Genomic DNA, 18,373 nt, shown 5'->3' with positions numbered 1-18,373 from the left:
CTAACGTTTTCCTAGTGGTTGTTAAGGTGTTGCTAAGTGGTTGCTAGGCAGTTGCTAACGTTTTCCAGGTGGTTGATAAGTGGTTGCTAGGCAGTTGCTAACGTTTTCCAGGTGGTTGCTAGGCAGTTGCTAAGTGGTTGCTAGGCAGTTGCTAACGTTTTCCAAGTGGTTGCTAGGCAGTTGCTAAGTGGTTGCTAGGCAGTTGCTAACGTTTTCCAGGTAGTTGCTAAGTGGTTGCTAGGCAGTTGCTAACGTTTTCCAGGTGGTTGCTAGGCAGTTGCTAAGTTGTTGCTAGGCAGTTGCTAACGTTTTCCAGGTGGTTGCTAAGTGGTTGCTAGGCAGTTGCTAACGTATTCCAGGTGGTTGCTAGGCAGTTGCTAAGTGGTTGCTAGGCAGTTGCTAACGTTTTCCAGGTGGTTGCTCAGTGGTTGCTAGGCAGTTGCTAACGTTTTCCAGGTGGTTGCTAAGTGGTTGCTAGGCAGTTGCTAACGTATTCCAGGTGGTTGCTAGGCAGTTGCTAAGTGGTTGCTAGGCAGTTGCTAACGTTTTCCAGGTGGTTGCTCAGTGGTTGCTAGGCAGTTGCTAACGTTTTCCAGGTGGTTGCTAAGTGGTTGCTAGGCAGTTGCTAACGTATTCCAGGTGGTTGCTAGGCAGTTGCTAAGTGGTTGCTAGGCAGTTGCTAACGTTTTCCAAGTGGTTGCTAGGCAGTTGCTAAGTGGTTGCTAGGCAGTTGCTAACGTTTTCCAGGTGGTTGCTAAGTGGTTGCTAGGCAGTTGCTAACGTTTTCCAGGTGGTTGCTAAGTGGTTGCTAGGCAGTTGCTAACATTTTCCAGGTGGTTGCTAGGCAGTTGCTAAGTTGTTGCTAGGCAGTTGCTAACATTTTCCAGGTGGTTGCTAAGTGGTTGCTAGGCAGTTGCTAACGTATTCCAGGTGGTTGCTAGGCAGTTGCTAAGTGGTTGCTAGGCAGTTGCTCACGTTCTCCAGGTGGTTGCCCAGTGGTTGCTAGGCAGTTGCTAACGTTTTCCAGGTGGTTGCTAAGTGGTTGCTAGGCAGTTGCTAATGTATTCCAGGTGGTTGCTAGGCAGTTGCTAAGTGGTTGCTAGGCAGTTGCTAACGTTTTCCAAGTGGTTGCTAGGCAGTTACTAAGTGGTTGCTAGGCAGTTGCTAACGTTTTCCAGGTGGTTGCTAAGTGGTTGCTAGGCAGTTGCTAACGTTTTCCAGGTGGTTGCTAGGCAGTTGCTAAGTGGTTGCTAGGCAGTTGCTAACGTTTTCCAAGTGGTTGCTAGGCAGTTGCTAACGTTTTCCAGGTGGTTGCCCAGTGGTTGCTAGGCAGTTGCTAACGTTTTCCAGGTGGTTGCTAAGTGGTTGCTAGGCAGTTGCTAATGTATTCCAGGTGGTTGCTAGGCAGTTGCTAAGTGGTTGCTAGGCAGTTGCTAACGTTTTCCAAGTGGTTGCTAGGCAGTTGCTAAGTGGTTGCTAGGCAGTTGCTAACGTTTTCCAGGTGGTTGCTAAGTGGTTGCTAGGCAGTTGCTAACATTTTCCAGGTGGTTGCTAGGCAGTTGCTAAGTTGTTGCTAGGCTGTTGCTAACGTTTTCCAGGTGGTTGCTAAGGTGTAGCAAACTGGTTGCTAGGCAGTTGCTAACGTATTCCAGGTGGTTGCTAAGGTGTTGCTAAGTGGTTGCTAGGCAGTTGCTAACGTTTTCCAGGTGGTTGCTAAGGTGGTTGCTAAGCAGTTAATAGGTGGTTGCAAAGCCCTGGCTGGGGTGCCGGGGTGTCCAAACTTTTGACTGATAGCTGCTCCATACAGCAGCTCCTCCATACACTCACAGTACTGGAGGAGCAGGGGAGAGAAGGGGTTCCGTGCGCAGAGCTGCTCGTGTGTGAGATGGAACTCTGGGCCCCCCATTCATTTCTATGGGGCAACTTCGTACGACATTTGTACGAAATCCGTACGACATATCGTTTCGTAAAGCATATTTTCGGAAAGAACTCACTAAGTTCTATAGACCATCCGAATTTCGTCTTCATATCTCAAAAATTGTGACGTTCACAGCCGTTCAAAAATCTTCTAGTTCATTGTCTATGGAAAAAATGACGTACGTTTACGAAGTTTTTACGAAAACCGTACGATATATCGCTCCAAAAAGCACAAGCAACGTAATTCACTATAGGTCCCACGATCCCTGAAAATTTCGTGATTCTACGTTGAAAGCCCTAGGAGGAGATGCGTTTAACAAAAGTGGGGAAGAATAATAATAATAACTAGAAAAGGCAAAGTTCGTGAACGAACTTTAAGTTGGCTTGGAAAAGAACGCTAATAACGTTAAAAAGTTAAAATGGTTGCTAAGCTGTTTCTGTCTGAAGAGTGTGAAGAGTCGTGGATATGCTGTTAACTTTTGGCTAAACGCTAAATGCCAAAAACGCCGAAATCTAAAAATGTTTGGTTAAACGCTGAAATCTAAAAACGTTTGGTTAAACGCTGAAATCTAAAAACGCTTGGTTAAACGCTGAAATCTAAAAACGTTTGGTTAAACGCTGAAATCTAAAAACGTTTAGTTAAACGCTGAAATCTAAAAACGTTTGTTTAAATGCTGAAATCGTAAAACTTCTGGTTAATCTTTTGATTGCCAATTTGATGCTAGGCAGTTGCTATCATTTCTGAAGTGGTTGCTAAGCTGTTGCTAGGCAGTTGCTAATGTTTTCCAGGTGGTTGCTAAGCTGTTGCTAACTGGTTGCTAGGCAGTTGCTAACATATTACAGGTGGTTCCTAAGGTGTTGCTAGGTGGTTGCTAGGTTGTTGCTAGGGTGTTGCTATGGTATGCGGGGTGGTTGCTAAGATGTTGCTAGGTGGTTGCTAGGTGGTTGATAACTTGTTGCTAGGTGGTTGCTAAGGTGTTGCTATGGTATCCGGGGTGGTTGCTAAGGTGTTGCTAGGTGGTTGCTAGGCAGTTGCTATCATTTCTAAAGTGGTTGCTAAGTGGTTGCTAGGCAGTTGCTAACGTTTTCCTAGTGGTTGTTAAGGTGTTGCTAAGTGGTTGCTAGGCAGTTGCTAACGTTTTCCAGGTGGTTGATAAGTGGTTGCTAGGCAGTTGCTAACGTTTTCCAGGTGGTTGCTAGGCAGTTGCTAAGTGGTTGCTAGGCAGTTGCTAATGTTTTCCAAGTGGTTGCTAGGCAGTTGCTAAGTGGTTGCTAGGCAGTTGCTAACGTTTTCCAGGTAGTTGCTAAGTGGTTGCTAGGCAGTTGCTAACGTTTTCCAGGTGGTTGCTAGGCAGTTGCTAAGTTGTTGCTAGGCAGTTGCTAACGTTTTCCAGGTGGTTGCTAAGTGGTTGCTAGGCAGTTGCTAACGTATTCCAGGTGGTTGCTAGGCAGTTGCTAAGTGGTTGCTAGGCAGTTGCTAACGTTTTCCAGGTGGTTGCTCAGTGGTTGCTAGGCAGTTGCTAACGTTTTCCAGGTGGTTGCTAAGTGGTTGCTAGGCAGTTGCTAACGTATTCCAGGTGGTTGCTAGGCAGTTGCTAAGTGGTTGCTAGGCAGTTGCTAACGTTTTCCAGGTGGTTGCTCAGTGGTTGCTAGGCAGTTGCTAACGTTTTCCAGGTGGTTGCTAAGTGGTTGCTAGGCAGTTGCTAACGTATTCCAGGTGGTTGCTAGGCAGTTGCTAAGTGGTTGCTAGGCAGTTGCTAACGTTTTCCAAGTGGTTGCTAGGCAGTTGCTAAGTGGTTGCTAGGCAGTTGCTAACGTTTTCCAGGTGGTTGCTAAGTGGTTGCTAGGCAGTTGCTAACGTTTTCCAGGTGGTTGCTAAGTGGTTGCTAGGCAGTTGCTAACATTTTCCAGGTGGTTGCTAGGCAGTTGCTAAGTTGTTGCTAGGCAGTTGCTAACATTTTCCAGGTGGTTGCTAAGTGGTTGCTAGGCAGTTGCTAACGTATTCCAGGTGGTTGCTAGGCAGTTGCTAAGTGGTTGCTAGGCAGTTGCTCACGTTCTCCAGGTGGTTGCCCAGTGGTTGCTAGGCAGTTGCTAACGTTTTCCAGGTGGTTGCTAAGTGGTTGCTAGGCAGTTGCTAATGTATTCCAGGTGGTTGCTAGGCAGTTGCTAAGTGGTTGCTAGGCAGTTGCTAACGTTTTCCAAGTGGTTGCTAGGCAGTTACTAAGTGGTTGCTAGGCAGTTGCTAACGTTTTCCAGGTGGTTGCTAAGTGGTTGCTAGGCAGTTGCTAACGTTTTCCAGGTGGTTGCTAGGCAGTTGCTAAGTGGTTGCTAGGCAGTTGCTAACGTTTTCCAGGTGGTTGCTAAGGTGTAGCAAACTGGTTGCTAGGCAGTTGCTAACGTATTCCAGGTGGTTGCTAAGGTGTTGCTAAGTGGTTGCTAGGCAGTTGCTAACGTTTTCCAGGTGGTTGCTAAGGTGGTTGCTAAGCAGTTAATAGGTGGTTGCAAAGCCCTGGCTGGGGTGCCGGGGTGTCCAAACTTTTGACTGATAGCTGCTCCATACAGCAGCTCCTCCATACACTCACAGTACTGGAGGAGCAGGGGAGAGAAGGGGTTCCGTGCGCAGAGCTGCTCGTGTGTGAGATGGAACTCTGGGCCCCCCATTCATTTCTATGGGGCAACTTCGTACGACATTTGTACGAAATCCGTACGACATATCGTTTCGTAAAGCATATTTTCGGAAAGAACTCACTAAGTTCTATAGACCATCCGAATTTCGTCTTCATATCTCAAAAATTGTGACGTTCACAGCCGTTCAAAAATCTTCTAGTTCATTGTCTATGGAAAAAATGACGTACGTTTACGAAGTTTTTACGAAAACCGTACGATATATCGCTCCAAAAAGCACAAGCAACGTAATTCACTATAGGTCCCACGATCCCTGAAAATTTCGTGATTCTACGTTGAAAGCCCTAGGAGGAGATGCGTTTAACAAAAGTGGGGAAGAATAATAATAATAACTAGAAAAGGCAAAGTTCGTGAACGAACTTTAAGTTGGCTTGGAAAAGAACGCTAATAACGTTAAAAAGTTAAAATGGTTGCTAAGCTGTTTCTGTCTGAAGAGTGTGAAGAGTCGTGGATATGCTGTTAACTTTTGGCTAAACGCTAAATGCCAAAAACGCCGAAATCTAAAAATGTTTGGTTAAACGCTGAAATCTAAAAACGTTTGGTTAAACGCTGAAATCTAAAAACGCTTGGTTAAACGCTGAAATCTAAAAACGTTTGGTTAAACGCTGAAATCTAAAAACGTTTAGTTAAACGCTGAAATCTAAAAACGTTTGTTTAAATGCTGAAATCGTAAAACTTCTGGTTAATCTTTTGATTGCCAATTTGATGCTAGGCAGTTGCTATCATTTCTGAAGTGGTTGCTAAGCTGTTGCTAGGCAGTTGCTAATGTTTTCCAGGTGGTTGCTAAGCTGTTGCTAACTGGTTGCTAGGCAGTTGCTAACATATTACAGGTGGTTCCTAAGGTGTTGCTAGGTGGTTGCTAGGTTGTTGCTAGGGTGTTGCTATGGTATGCGGGGTGGTTGCTAAGATGTTGCTAGGTGGTTGCTAGGTGGTTGATAACTTGTTGCTAGGTGGTTGCTAAGGTGTTGCTATGGTATCCGGGGTGGTTGCTAAGGTGTTGCTAGGTGGTTGCTAGGCAGTTGCTATCATTTCTAAAGTGGTTGCTAAGTGGTTGCTAGGCAGTTGCTAACGTTTTCCTAGTGGTTGTTAAGGTGTTGCTAAGTGGTTGCTAGGCAGTTGCTAACGTTTTCCAGGTGGTTGATAAGTGGTTGCTAGGCAGTTGCTAACGTTTTCCAGGTGGTTGCTAGGCAGTTGCTAAGTGGTTGCTAGGCAGTTGCTAACGTTTTCCAAGTGGTTGCTAGGCAGTTGCTAAGTGGTTGCTAGGCAGTTGCTAACGTTTTCCAGGTAGTTGCTAAGTGGTTGCTAGGCAGTTGCTAACGTTTTCCAGGTGGTTGCTAGGCAGTTGCTAAGTTGTTGCTAGGCAGTTGCTAACGTTTTCCAGGTGGTTGCTAAGTGGTTGCTAGGCAGTTGCTAACGTATTCCAGGTGGTTGCTAGGCAGTTGCTAAGTGGTTGCTAGGCAGTTGCTAACGTTTTCCAGGTGGTTGCTCAGTGGTTGCTAGGCAGTTGCTAACGTTTTCCAGGTGGTTGCTAAGTGGTTGCTAGGCAGTTGCTAACGTATTCCAGGTGGTTGCTAGGCAGTTGCTAAGTGGTTGCTAGGCAGTTGCTAACGTTTTCCAAGTGGTTGCTAGGCAGTTGCTAAGTGGTTGCTAGGCAGTTGCTAACGTTTTCCAGGTGGTTGCTAAGTGGTTGCTAGGCAGTTGCTAACGTTTTCCAGGTGGTTGCTAAGTGGTTGCTAGGCAGTTGCTAACATTTTCCAGGTGGTTGCTAGGCAGTTGCTAAGTTGTTGCTAGGCAGTTGCTAACATTTTCCAGGTGGTTGCTAAGTGGTTGCTAGGCAGTTGCTAACGTATTCCAGGTGGTTGCTAGGCAGTTGCTAAGTGGTTGCTAGGCAGTTGCTCACGTTCTCCAGGTGGTTGCCCAGTGGTTGCTAGGCAGTTGCTAACGTTTTCCAGGTGGTTGCTAAGTGGTTGCTAGGCAGTTGCTAATGTATTCCAGGTGGTTGCTAGGCAGTTGCTAAGTGGTTGCTAGGCAGTTGCTAACGTTTTCCAAGTGGTTGCTAGGCAGTTACTAAGTGGTTGCTAGGCAGTTGCTAACGTTTTCCAGGTGGTTGCTAAGTGGTTGCTAGGCAGTTGCTAACGTTTTCCAGGTGGTTGCTAGGCAGTTGCTAAGTGGTTGCTAGGCAGTTGCTAACGTTTTCCAAGTGGTTGCTAGGCAGTTGCTAACGTTTTCCAGGTGGTTGCCCAGTGGTTGCTAGGCAGTTGCTAACGTTTTCCAGGTGGTTGCTAAGTGGTTGCTAGGCAGTTGCTAATGTATTCCAGGTGGTTGCTAGGCAGTTGCTAAGTGGTTGCTAGGCAGTTGCTAACGTTTTCCAAGTGGTTGCTAGGCAGTTGCTAAGTGGTTGCTAGGCAGTTGCTAACGTTTTCCAGGTGGTTGCTAAGTGGTTGCTAGGCAGTTGCTAACATTTTCCAGGTGGTTGCTAGGCAGTTGCTAAGTTGTTGCTAGGCTGTTGCTAACGTTTTCCAGGTGGTTGCTAAGGTGTAGCAAACTGGTTGCTAGGCAGTTGCTAACGTATTCCAGGTGGTTGCTAAGGTGTTGCTAAGTGGTTGCTAGGCAGTTGCTAACGTTTTCCAGGTGGTTGCTAAGGTGGTTGCTAAGCAGTTAATAGGTGGTTGCAAAGCCCTGGCTGGGGTGCCGGGGTGTCCAAACTTTTGACTGATAGCTGCTCCATACAGCAGCTCCTCCATACACTCACAGTACTGGAGGAGCAGGGGAGAGAAGGGGTTCCGTGCGCAGAGCTGCTCGTGTGTGAGATGGAACTCTGGGCCCCCCATTCATTTCTATGGGGCAACTTCGTACGACATTTGTACGAAATCCGTACGACGTATCGTTTCGTAAAGCATATTTTCGGAAAGAACTCACTAAGTTCTATAGACCATCCGAATTTCGTCTTCATATCTCAAAAATTGTGACGTTCACAGCCGTTCAAAAATCTTCTAGTTCATTGTCTATGGAAAAAATGACGTACGTTTACGAAGTTTTTACGAAAACCGTACGATATATCGCTCCAAAAAGCACAAGCAACGTAATTCACTATAGGTCCCACGATCCCTGAAAATTTCGTGATTCTACGTTGAAAGCCCTAGGAGGAGATGCGTTTAACAAAAGTGGGGAAGAATAATAATAATAACTAGAAAAGGTAAAGTTCGTGAACGAACTTTAAGTTGGCTTGGAAAAGAACACTAATAACGTTAAAAAGTTAAAATGGTTGCTAAGCTTTTTCCGTCTGAAGAGTGTGAAGAGTCATTGATATGCTGTTAACTTTTGGCTAAACGCTAAATGCCGAAAACGCTGAAATCTAAAAACGTTTGGTTAAACGCTGAAATCTAAAAACATTTGGTTAAACGCTGAAATCTAAAAACATTTGGTTAAACGCTGAAATCTAAAAATGTTTGATTAAACGCTGAAATCTAAAAACGTTTGGTTAAACGATGAAATCTAAAAACATTTGGTTAAACGCTGAAATCTAAAAACGTTTGATTAAACGCTGAAATCTAAAAACGCTTGTTTAAATGCTGAAATTGTAAAACTTTTGGTTAAACTTTTGATTGCTAATGTGTTGCTAGGCGGTTGCTATCATTTCTGAAAAGGTTGCTAAGCTGTTGCTAGGCAATTGCTAATGTTTTCCAGGTGGTTGCTAAGCTGTTGCTAATTGGTTGCTAGGCAATTGCTAACATATAACAGATGGTTGCTAAGGTGTTGCTAGGTGGTTGCTAGGGTGTTGCTAGGTTGTTGCTGTCATTTCTAAAGTGGTTGCTAAGTGGTTGCTAGGCAGTTGCTATCGTTTTCCTAGTGGTTGTTAAGGTGTTGCTAAGTGGTTGCTAGGCAGTTGCTATCATTTCTAAAGTGGTTGCTAAGTGGTTGCTAGGCAGTTGCTATCGTTTTCCTAGTGGTTGTTAAGGTGTTGCTAAGTGGTTGCTAGGCAGTTGCTATCATTTCTAAAGTGGTTGCTAGGCAGTTGCTAACGTTTACCCAATGGTTGTTAAGGTGTTGCTAAGTGGTTATTAGGCAGTTGCTTTCATTTCTAAAGTGGTTGCTAAGTGGTTGCTAGGCAGTTGCTAACGTTTTCCAGGTGGTTGCTAAGTGGTTGCTAGGCAGTTGCTAACGTTTTCCAGGTGGTTGCTAGGCAGTTGCTAAGTGGTTGATAGGCAGTTGCTAACGTTTTCCAAGTGGTTGCTAGGCAGTTGCTAAGTGGTTGCTAGGCAGTTGCTAACATTTTCCAGGTGGTTGCTAAGTGGTTGCTAGGTAGTTGCTAACATATTCCAGGTGGTTGCTAGGCAGCTGCTAAGTGGTTGCTAGGCAGTTGCTAACGTTTTCCAGGTGGTTGCTAAGTGGTTGCTAGGCAGTTGCTAACGTTTTCCAGGTGGTTGCTAGGCAGTTGCTAAGTGGTTGCTAGGCAGTTGCTAACGTTTTCCAAGAGGTTGCTAGGCAGTTGCTAAGTGGTTGCTAGGCAGTTGCTAACGTTTTCCAGGTGGTTGCTAAGTGGTTGCTAGGCAGTTGCTAACGTTTTCCAGGTGGTTGCTAGGCAGTTGCTAAGTTGTTGCTAGGCAGTTGCTAACGTTTTCCAGGTGGTTGCTAAGTGGTTGTTAGGCAGTTGCTAACGTATTCCAGGTGGTTGCTAGGCAGTTGCTAAGTGGTTGCTAGGCAGTTGCTAACGTTTTCCAGGTGGTTGCTCAGTGATTGCTAGGCAGTTGCTAACGTTTTCCAGGTGGTTGCTAAGTGGTTGCTAGGCAGTTGCTAACGTATTCCAGGTGGTTGCTAGGCAGTTGCTAAGTGGTTGCTAGGCAGTTGCTAACGTTTTCCAAGTGGTTGCTAGGCAGTTGCTAAGTGGTTGCTAGGCAGTTGCTAACGTTTTCCAGGTGATTGCTAAGTGGTTGCTAGGCAGTTGCTAACGTTTTCCAGGTGGTTGCTAGGCAGTTGCTAAGTGGTTGCTAGGCAGTTGCTAACGTTTTCCAGGTGGTTGCTAAGTGGTTGCTAGGCAGTTGCTAACATTTTCCAGGTGGTTGCTAGGCAGTTGCTAAGTTGTTGCTAAGCAGTTGCTAACGTTTTCCAGGTGGTTGCTAAGTGGTTGCTAGGCAGTTGCTAACGTATTCCAGGTGGTTGCTAGGCAGTTGCTAAGTGGTTGCTAGGCAGTTGCTAACGTTTTCCAGGTGGTTGCTAAGTGGTTGCTAGGCAGTTGCTAACGTATTCCAGGTGGTTGCTAGGCAGTTGCTAAGTGGTTGCTAGGCAGTTGCTAACGTTTTACAAGTGGTTGCTAGGCAGTTGCTAAGTGGTTGCTAGGCAGTTGCTAATGTTTTCCAGGTGGTTGCTAAGTGGTTGCTAGGCAGTTGCTATAATTTCTAAAGTGGTTACTAAGTGGTTGCTAGGCAGTTGCTAACGTTTTCCAGGTGGTTGCTAAGGTGTTGCTAAGTGGTTGCTAGGCAGTTGTTAACGTTTTCCAGGTGGTTGCTAAGGTGTTGCTAAGTGGTTGCTAGGCAGTTGCTAACATTTTCCAGGTGGTTGCTAAGGTGTTGCTAAGTGGTTGCTAGGCAGTTGCTAACGTTTTCCAGGTGGTTGCTAAGGTGGTTGCTAAGCAGTTAATAGGTGGTTGCTAAACCCTGGCTGGGGTGCCGGGGTATCCAAACTTTTGACTGATAGCTGCTCCATACAGCAGCTCCTCCATACACTCACAGTACTGGAGGAGCAGGGGAGAGAAGGGGTTCCGTGCGCAGAGCTGCTCGTGTGCGAGATGGAACTCTGGGCCCCCCATTCATTCCTATGGGGAAACTTCGTACGATAATTGTACGAAAACCGTACGACATATCGTTTCGTAAAGCATATTTTCGGAAAGAACTCACTAAGTTCTATAGACCATCCGAATTTCGTCTTCGTATCTCAAAAATTGTGACGTTCACAGCCATTCAAAATTCTTCTAGTTCATTGTCTATGGAAAAAAGGGCGTACGTTTACGAAGTTTTTACGAAAACCGTACGATATATCGCTCCAAAAAGCACAAGCAACGTAATTCACTATAGGTCCCACGATCCCTGAAAGTTTTGTGATTCTACGTTAAAAGCCCTAGGAGGAGTAGCGTTTAACAAAAGTGAGGAAGAATAATAATAATAATAAGAAGATTACGAAGAACAGTAAGTTGGCTTTTCCAAGCCAACTTAATAAGAAGATTACGAAGAACAATAAGTTGGCTTTTCCAAGCCAACTTAATAAGAAGATTACGAAGAACAATAAGTTGGCTTTTCCAAGCCAACTTAACTAGAAAAGGCAAAGTTCGTGAACGAACTTTAAGTTGGCTTGGAAAAGAACGCTAATAACGTTAAAAAGTTAAAATGGTTGCTAAGCTGTTTCTGTCTGAAGAGTGTGAAGAGTCGTGGATATGCTGTTAACTTTTGGCTAAACGCTAAATGCCAAAAACTCCGAAATCTAAAAATGTTTGGTTAAACGCTGAAATCTAAAAACGTTTGGTTAAACGCTGAAATCTAAAAACGCTTGGTTAAACGCTGAAATCTAAAAACGTTTGGTTAAACGCTGAAATCTAAAAACGTTTAGTTAAACGCTGAAATCTAAAAACGTTTGTTTAAATGCTGAAATCGTAAAACTTCTGGTTAATCTTTTGATTGCCAATTTGATGCTAGGCAGTTGCTATCATTTCTGAAGTGGTTGCTAAGCTGTTGCTAGGCAGTTGCTAATGTTTTCCAGGTGGTTGCTAAGCTGTTGCTAACTGGTTGCTAGGCAGTTGCTAACATATTACAGGTGGTTCCTAAGGTGTTGCTAGGTGGTTGCTAGGTTGTTGCTAGGGTGTTGCTATGGTATGCGGGGTGGTTGCTAAGATGTTGCTAGGTGGTTGCTAGGTGGTTGATAACTTGTTGCTAGGTGGTTGCTAAGGTGTTGCTATGGTATCCGGGGTGGTTGCTAAGGTGTTGCTAGGTGGTTGCTAGGCAGTTGCTATCATTTCTAAAGTGGTTGCTAAGTGGTTGCTAGGCAGTTGCTAACGTTTTCCTAGTGGTTGTTAAGGTGTTGCTAAGTGGTTGCTAGGCAGTTGCTAACGTTTTCCAGGTGGTTGATAAGTGGTTGCTAGGCAGTTGCTAACGTTTTCCAGGTGGTTGCTAGGCAGTTGCTAAGTGGTTGCTAGGCAGTTGCTAACGTTTTCCAAGTGGTTGCTAGGCAGTTGCTAAGTGGTTGCTAGGCAGTTGCTAACGTTTTCCAGGTAGTTGCTAAGTGGTTGCTAGGCAGTTGCTAACGTTTTCCAGGTGGTTGCTAGGCAGTTGCTAAGTTGTTGCTAGGCAGTTGCTAACGTTTTCCAGGTGGTTGCTAAGTGGTTGCTAGGCAGTTGCTAACGTATTCCAGGTGGTTGCTAGGCAGTTGCTAAGTGGTTGCTAGGCAGTTGCTAACGTTTTCCAGGTGGTTGCTCAGTGGTTGCTAGGCAGTTGCTAACGTTTTCCAGGTGGTTGCTAAGTGGTTGCTAGGCAGTTGCTAACGTATTCCAGGTGGTTGCTAGGCAGTTGCTAAGTGGTTGCTAGGCAGTTGCTAACGTTTTCCAAGTGGTTGCTAGGCAGTTGCTAAGTGGTTGCTAGGCAGTTGCTAACGTTTTCCAGGTGGTTGCTAAGTGGTTGCTAGGCAGTTGCTAACGTTTTCCAGGTGGTTGCTAAGTGGTTGCTAGGCAGTTGCTAACATTTTCCAGGTGGTTGCTAGGCAGTTGCTAAGTTGTTGCTAGGCAGTTGCTAACATTTTCCAGGTGGTTGCTAAGTGGTTGCTAGGCAGTTGCTAACGTATTCCAGGTGGTTGCTAGGCAGTTGCTAAGTGGTTGCTAGGCAGTTGCTCACGTTCTCCAGGTGGTTGCCCAGTGGTTGCTAGGCAGTTGCTAACGTTTTCCAGGTGGTTGCTAAGTGGTTGCTAGGCAGTTGCTAATGTATTCCAGGTGGTTGCTAGGCAGTTGCTAAGTGGTTGCTAGGCAGTTGCTAACGTTTTCCAAGTGGTTGCTAGGCAGTTACTAAGTGGTTGCTAGGCAGTTGCTAACGTTTTCCAGGTGGTTGCTAAGTGGTTGCTAGGCAGTTGCTAACGTTTTCCAGGTGGTTGCTAGGCAGTTGCTAAGTGGTTGCTAGGCAGTTGCTAACGTTTTCCAAGTGGTTGCTAGGCAGTTGCTAACGTTTTCCAGGTGGTTGCCCAGTGGTTGCTAGGCAGTTGCTAACGTTTTCCAGGTGGTTGCTAAGTGGTTGCTAGGCAGTTGCTAATGTATTCCAGGTGGTTGCTAGGCAGTTGCTAAGTGGTTGCTAGGCAGTTGCTAACGTTTTCCAAGTGGTTGCTAGGCAGTTGCTAAGTGGTTGCTAGGCAGTTGCTAACGTTTTCCAGGTGGTTGCTAAGTGGTTGCTAGGCAGTTGCTAACATTTTCCAGGTGGTTGCTAGGCAGTTGCTAAGTTGTTGCTAGGCTGTTGCTAACGTTTTCCAGGTGGTTGCTAAGGTGTAGCAAACTGGTTGCTAGGCAGTTGCTAACGTATTCCAGGTGGTTGCTAAGGTGTTGCTAAGTGGTTGCTAGGCAGTTGCTAACGTTTTCCAGGTGGTTGCTAAGGTGGTTGCTAAGCAGTTAATAGGTGGTTGCAAAGCCCTGGCTGGGGTGCCGGGGTGTCCAAACTTTTGACTGATAGCTGCTCCATACAGCAGCTCCTCCATACACTCACAGTACTGGAGGAGCAGGGGAGAGAAGGGGTTCCGTGCGCAGAGCTGCTCGTGTGTGAGATGGAACTCTGGGCCCCCCATTCATTTCTATGGGGCAACTTCGTACGACATTTGTACGAAATCCGTACGACGTATCGTTTCGTAAAGCATATTTTCGGAAAGAACTCACTAAGTTCTATAGACCATCCGAATTTCGTCTTCATATCTCAAAAATTGTGACGTTCACAGCCGTTCAAAAATCTTCTAGTTCATTGTCTATGGAAAAAATGACGTACGTTTACGAAGTTTTTACGAAAACCGTACGATATATCGCTCCAAAAAGCACAAGCAACGTAATTCACTATAGGTCCCACGATCCCTGAAAATTTCGTGATTCTACGTTGAAAGCCCTAGGAGGAGATGCGTTTAACAAAAGTGGGGAAGAATAAGAATAATAATAAGAAGATTACGAAGAACAATAAGTTGGCTTTTCCAAGCCAACTTAATAAGAAGATTACGAAGAACAATAAGTTGGCTTTTCCAAGCCAACTTAATAATAATAAGTAGAATAAGAAGATTACGAAGAACAGTAAGTTGGCTTTTCCAAGCCAACTTAATAATCCTGATAATGTAAGGTATTAGGAGCCTAATTACAGAACACTGTCCACCAGTCTAAAACTAATGAAGATAATAAGTACATGGTTTTACAGTGCTGATGTGTAGACGGATAATAACAAAGCAGAAGTAGCACCGCTGGCTGAAGAGCTGCAGTCGGAGAGGGTCTGGAGGACAGGAATGCACACAGTGGTCAGGAATAGTGTTTCGTATCAGAGTTGTACAAAACAGGAGTAAATCATGTGTATTTATAAAACACTGTGTATTTATCTGACTTTAGTCTCTCGTTCACTGAGGCCTGCGCTACACAGCTCTGGCTGAAGCAATCTGCTGGCATGAAGCATCTGGACTCGAGACGAGCCAATGATTCATCTCCCCTGGTGGCCAGATAAGAGCGGGCCAAAGACACACATGCTGTTTGTTTGTGCTGTAATTCTATTACGGATTAGATTGGAGATGAAATAAAGCAAATCGCAGCGAGTTCCCGCTACGCGAGTTTGGTTTAGCAACACAACAAAGGCCCAGCGGTGCGCTCGCTCGCTGACGGAGGGATTTGCTGTTCCTCTCCTCTTCGCTCTTCAGTTTTATGTCTTCCTGCGTTGAAAATGAGAATCAGATCGTAACGAGGCTGAGACAGCAAGGGAGACGATTGAGAAAGTAGAAAGCATGTGAAACAACCTTCAACTTGAGAAAGAGACACTTGTGAGACACACTGGGTATGAGAATAAGACCAGTAAGAGTAAAAATGAAACAATCTGGGTGAGACTGTGACAGAGTGAAATGAGACAATCTGAGTGACAGAAATGAAATGGATTTAGAGTGTGCCAAAAAGAACAAGACAGTTTGAGTAAGAATGGGACATTTTAAGTCAGAATGAAAGTTTTAAGTAAAAATGACAGTTTGAATGAAGATGAGACAGTTTAAGTGAGAATGAGAGACTGAGTGAGAATTAGATAGTTTGAGTGAAAATGAGACTAAGTGAGAATTAGACAGTTTGAGTGAAAGTTAGACTGAGTGAGAATAAGACAGTTTGAGTGAAAGTGAGACTGAATGAGAATGAGACAGTTTGAAAGTTAGACTGAGTGAGAATTAGACAGTTTGAGTGAGAATGAGAAACTAAGTGAGAATTAGACAGTTTGAATGAAAGTGAGACTGAGTGAGAATTAGACAGTTTGAGTGAGAATGAGAAACTAAGTGAGAATGAGACAGTTTATGCGAAAGTGAGGCTAAGTGAGAATTAGACAGTTTGAGTGAGAATGAGAAACTAAGTGAGAATTAGACAGTTTGAATGAAAGTGAGACTGAGTGAGAATTAGACAGTTTGAGTGAGAATGAGAAACTAAGTGAGAATGAGACAGTTTATGCGAAAGTGAGGCTAAGTGAGAATTAGACAGTTTGAGTGAGAATGAGAAACTAAGTGAGAATTAGACAGTTTGAATGAAAGTGAGACTGAGTGAGAATTAGACAGTTTGAGTGAGAATGAGAAACTAAGTGAGAATGAGACAGTTTATGCGAAAGTGAGGCTAAGTGAGAATTAGACAGTTTGAGTGAAAGTGAGACAGAGTGAGAATTAGACAGTTTGAGTGAAAGTGAGACAGAGTGAGAATTAGACAGTTTGAGTGAAAGTGAGACTGAGTGAGAAACAGACAGTTTAAGTAGAAGTGAGACTGAGTGAGAATTAGACAGTTTGAGTTAAAGTGAGACAATATGAGTAAAAATGAGAGACTAAGTGAGAGTGAGACACAGCTTGAATACAAATGAGACACTCTTAGAATTGTTAGAATGAGTGTATAATGGGAATAAGAGATTAAGTAAGAGATTTAATCAGTTGATGTTTAAGTGATTGTTTAGAAATGAGGGACATTGAGAGAGAATGAGAGGATATAAGTAAAAATGAGACAGTCTGAGTGAGAATGAGATTATTTAATTAACTGAGCACCTGCAGAGCTTAGTCTGTATAAAGGAGTGCTTTAGAGATCTCACAGTTATCAGACTAACAGAACAACTCGTCTCCATCACTGTCTCTCGGGGGGAAAAAGCTCAGCTGGAGAAATCTTTGACATGCTGAGAATTAAATAAAACACTCAAACTGGGGACTCGGAAATCTGTCCACAGCTTTAAGAAGTCTGAGGGCGTGTTTGTTTTTGCCGCTCAGGCTCTTGGTGTTGTTGTGTATCCTTTTTCTGACGTGCATTTTTATGGCCGTTATCTGTCTTTAAGCCGCCCTCGTAAAAAAAGAGATAAACATCAGTTTATCATATTGTCACTAACACGCTACTGAGAGAAGAGAGAGGAAATAAACAATCGCTCTGAGATTCTGAACTGAACTGACCTCACAGGCTTAGACTGAATCCAGCTTGGCTCCAGTTTGGCTCCGTAGGGGTTACTTAACTTACTATGGATGGGTTAAAATTGTAGGTACATAATGCATCATGATCCATTGATCTAAATTTGGATCAATGATATTGAATTTAATTATATTATGGGCTGTAGAGGAAAATATGAAAATATTTCCAATATTTCCTTGAGCAACAGTGTTTTTAAAGATTTTAATCATTTTCTCACACATTTGGTACAAACTGGAGATCCTCTGATCATCCTCAACAGGTGCCAAGCCCTCAACTTCTTTTCAATGTGTTGCAGTAATTTTTTATCTGAAATATGGGGTCAGTTTGTTCGTTTTTTGGTTAGTGAAACTGGTAGTTCTGCTTTTAGCTGCGTGTGTGTGTGTGCCAGTGAGTGAATGTGAGAGAGTTTGGAGGGATCCAGAAAGTGAGAGAGAAAGAGACAGAGTGGAATAGAAAGTGAGAGAGAGAGAGTGGAATAGAAAGTGAGAGAGAAAGAGACAGAGTGGAATAGAAAGTGAGAGAGAGAGAGTGGAATAGAAAGTGAGAGAGAGAGAGTGGACAGTTAGTGGACAGAGAGTGATGGCGACAGACAGTGTTGGAATGCACAGCAATTACCCAGACGCCCAACAGTGGACACCTAATGTCCTCTCCTTTCCTCTCTTTAACCCGTGTGGCCCTTAAATGGGGCCCCTGAGAGACGGCTCCACTGTCAACCCCAATTCCCTCTCTCTCTCTCACACACACACACACATACACACACGTACACTCGCAAACTAATGGCTGTACTCTGATATCAACGCTATGAGTCTGCTGCTGTCCTGTAGTCTCCAGGCCCCCCGTTGTGTTTCTTTCAAACAGCTAAATTAGCCAGAACAGCCCTCCAGTACCCCCTCGTGCCCCCCTGTGCCCCCCCAGCCCCGGAGCTGTCACCCTGCTCCACCGGTGGCGGCACTCGGCAGGAGGGCGGCCATTAGCGTGCAGATTTATAACTGCTGAGGGAGTCCGGTCTGTTTATCTCCGAACACCTCCGTAACCCCACAACGTCTCCAGCAGGCCCCTGAGAAAGCTCCCCGCGCCCGGGCCCTGCCCAGTCCTCCCTCCACACTCACCCACCAGTAATACTCCAGCTAAAGTAACACTTTAAACAGGGCCTTCAGTCTGGCCGTCTTTTCACACTAACAACACACTGAGGGTTAGAGTGGTTTGTGCTTCAAAGATTAACCAAATTAGAGATGCACTGAATTAAACATTCAACCCAAGTCCAAATCTCAGTACTGAACACCTGAATACTGAATACAGATTTTTTTGCAGGTTATTTTATTGTTCTATTTTTTTTCCACTTTATGAATTAAACTGCTTAAATGGAATTTGTTTTGCTTTGCAAAAAACGAGCAATTAAAAAAATCTGGTCTTTTCACTTATTTGGCTGAATAACTTCATTTGTCACTTTCTGTAGTGTCGTCTAAAGCAAAGATGCTCTAAACTAGAGCTGGGACAAAATATTGATATGGCAATATATTGCATATTTTAATTTGTGATACAATAAGTGAATGTTTTTATTGACACCGTAAGACTCACCCTTCAATTACACTTAATAAAGTTAGTGCTTTATATATACTTTATATATACTTAATATACTTTTATATTTTTTATACATACTACATATATCCAATATGGCAGAATCACAGTATCATGATATCATCATTATCGTGAATAAAATGCTGACACACAATCTTCAATAGTAAGCTTCATTGTTTAGGGCTAAATTACTGAATGAACTCTGAGTTGATGTATTTGTAGCTCAAAATAAATTTTCTCCATCGATAAACTAAAACACAAAGATTTCCAAATCTCCATGACTTTTCCAAAACTTTCTGGGTATTTCTATTTTTCCAAAACTTATCCAGGCCTGGAACTTGCTGTTTTCAAATTTCATTACTTTTCCAGGTTTTTCATGACTGTTTTAACCCTGATAATATCAATCTGGCAGTTTAATTTATATACAGTTTATATACAGCACAACCAGCATGAACAAGCTGGTCGCCCAACATGTCCAAACATGACCAAAACTAAATGCAACATACAGACACAAAAAGCATATGCTGG

At 44.1% G+C, this 18,373-nt stretch overlaps 1 protein-coding gene across 1 annotated transcript in view; it reads right to left on the bottom strand.

The window, feature by feature from the left end:
• The window catches only part of aldh1a2 (aldehyde dehydrogenase 1 family, member A2), a 77,227-nt gene that overhangs the window by 35,328 nt on the left and 23,526 nt on the right, over positions 1–18,373 (bottom strand). The gene's annotated exons all lie outside the window — the stretch shown is intronic.

Source organism: Astyanax mexicanus, chromosome 23 (genome assembly GCF_023375975.1).
Source record: "Astyanax mexicanus isolate ESR-SI-001 chromosome 23, AstMex3_surface, whole genome shotgun sequence".
NCBI lineage: Eukaryota > Metazoa > Chordata > Actinopteri > Characiformes > Acestrorhamphidae > Astyanax > Astyanax mexicanus.
Note: the sequence above shows the minus strand (reverse complement) of the source record. Positions and strands in the feature narration are given on the sequence as shown.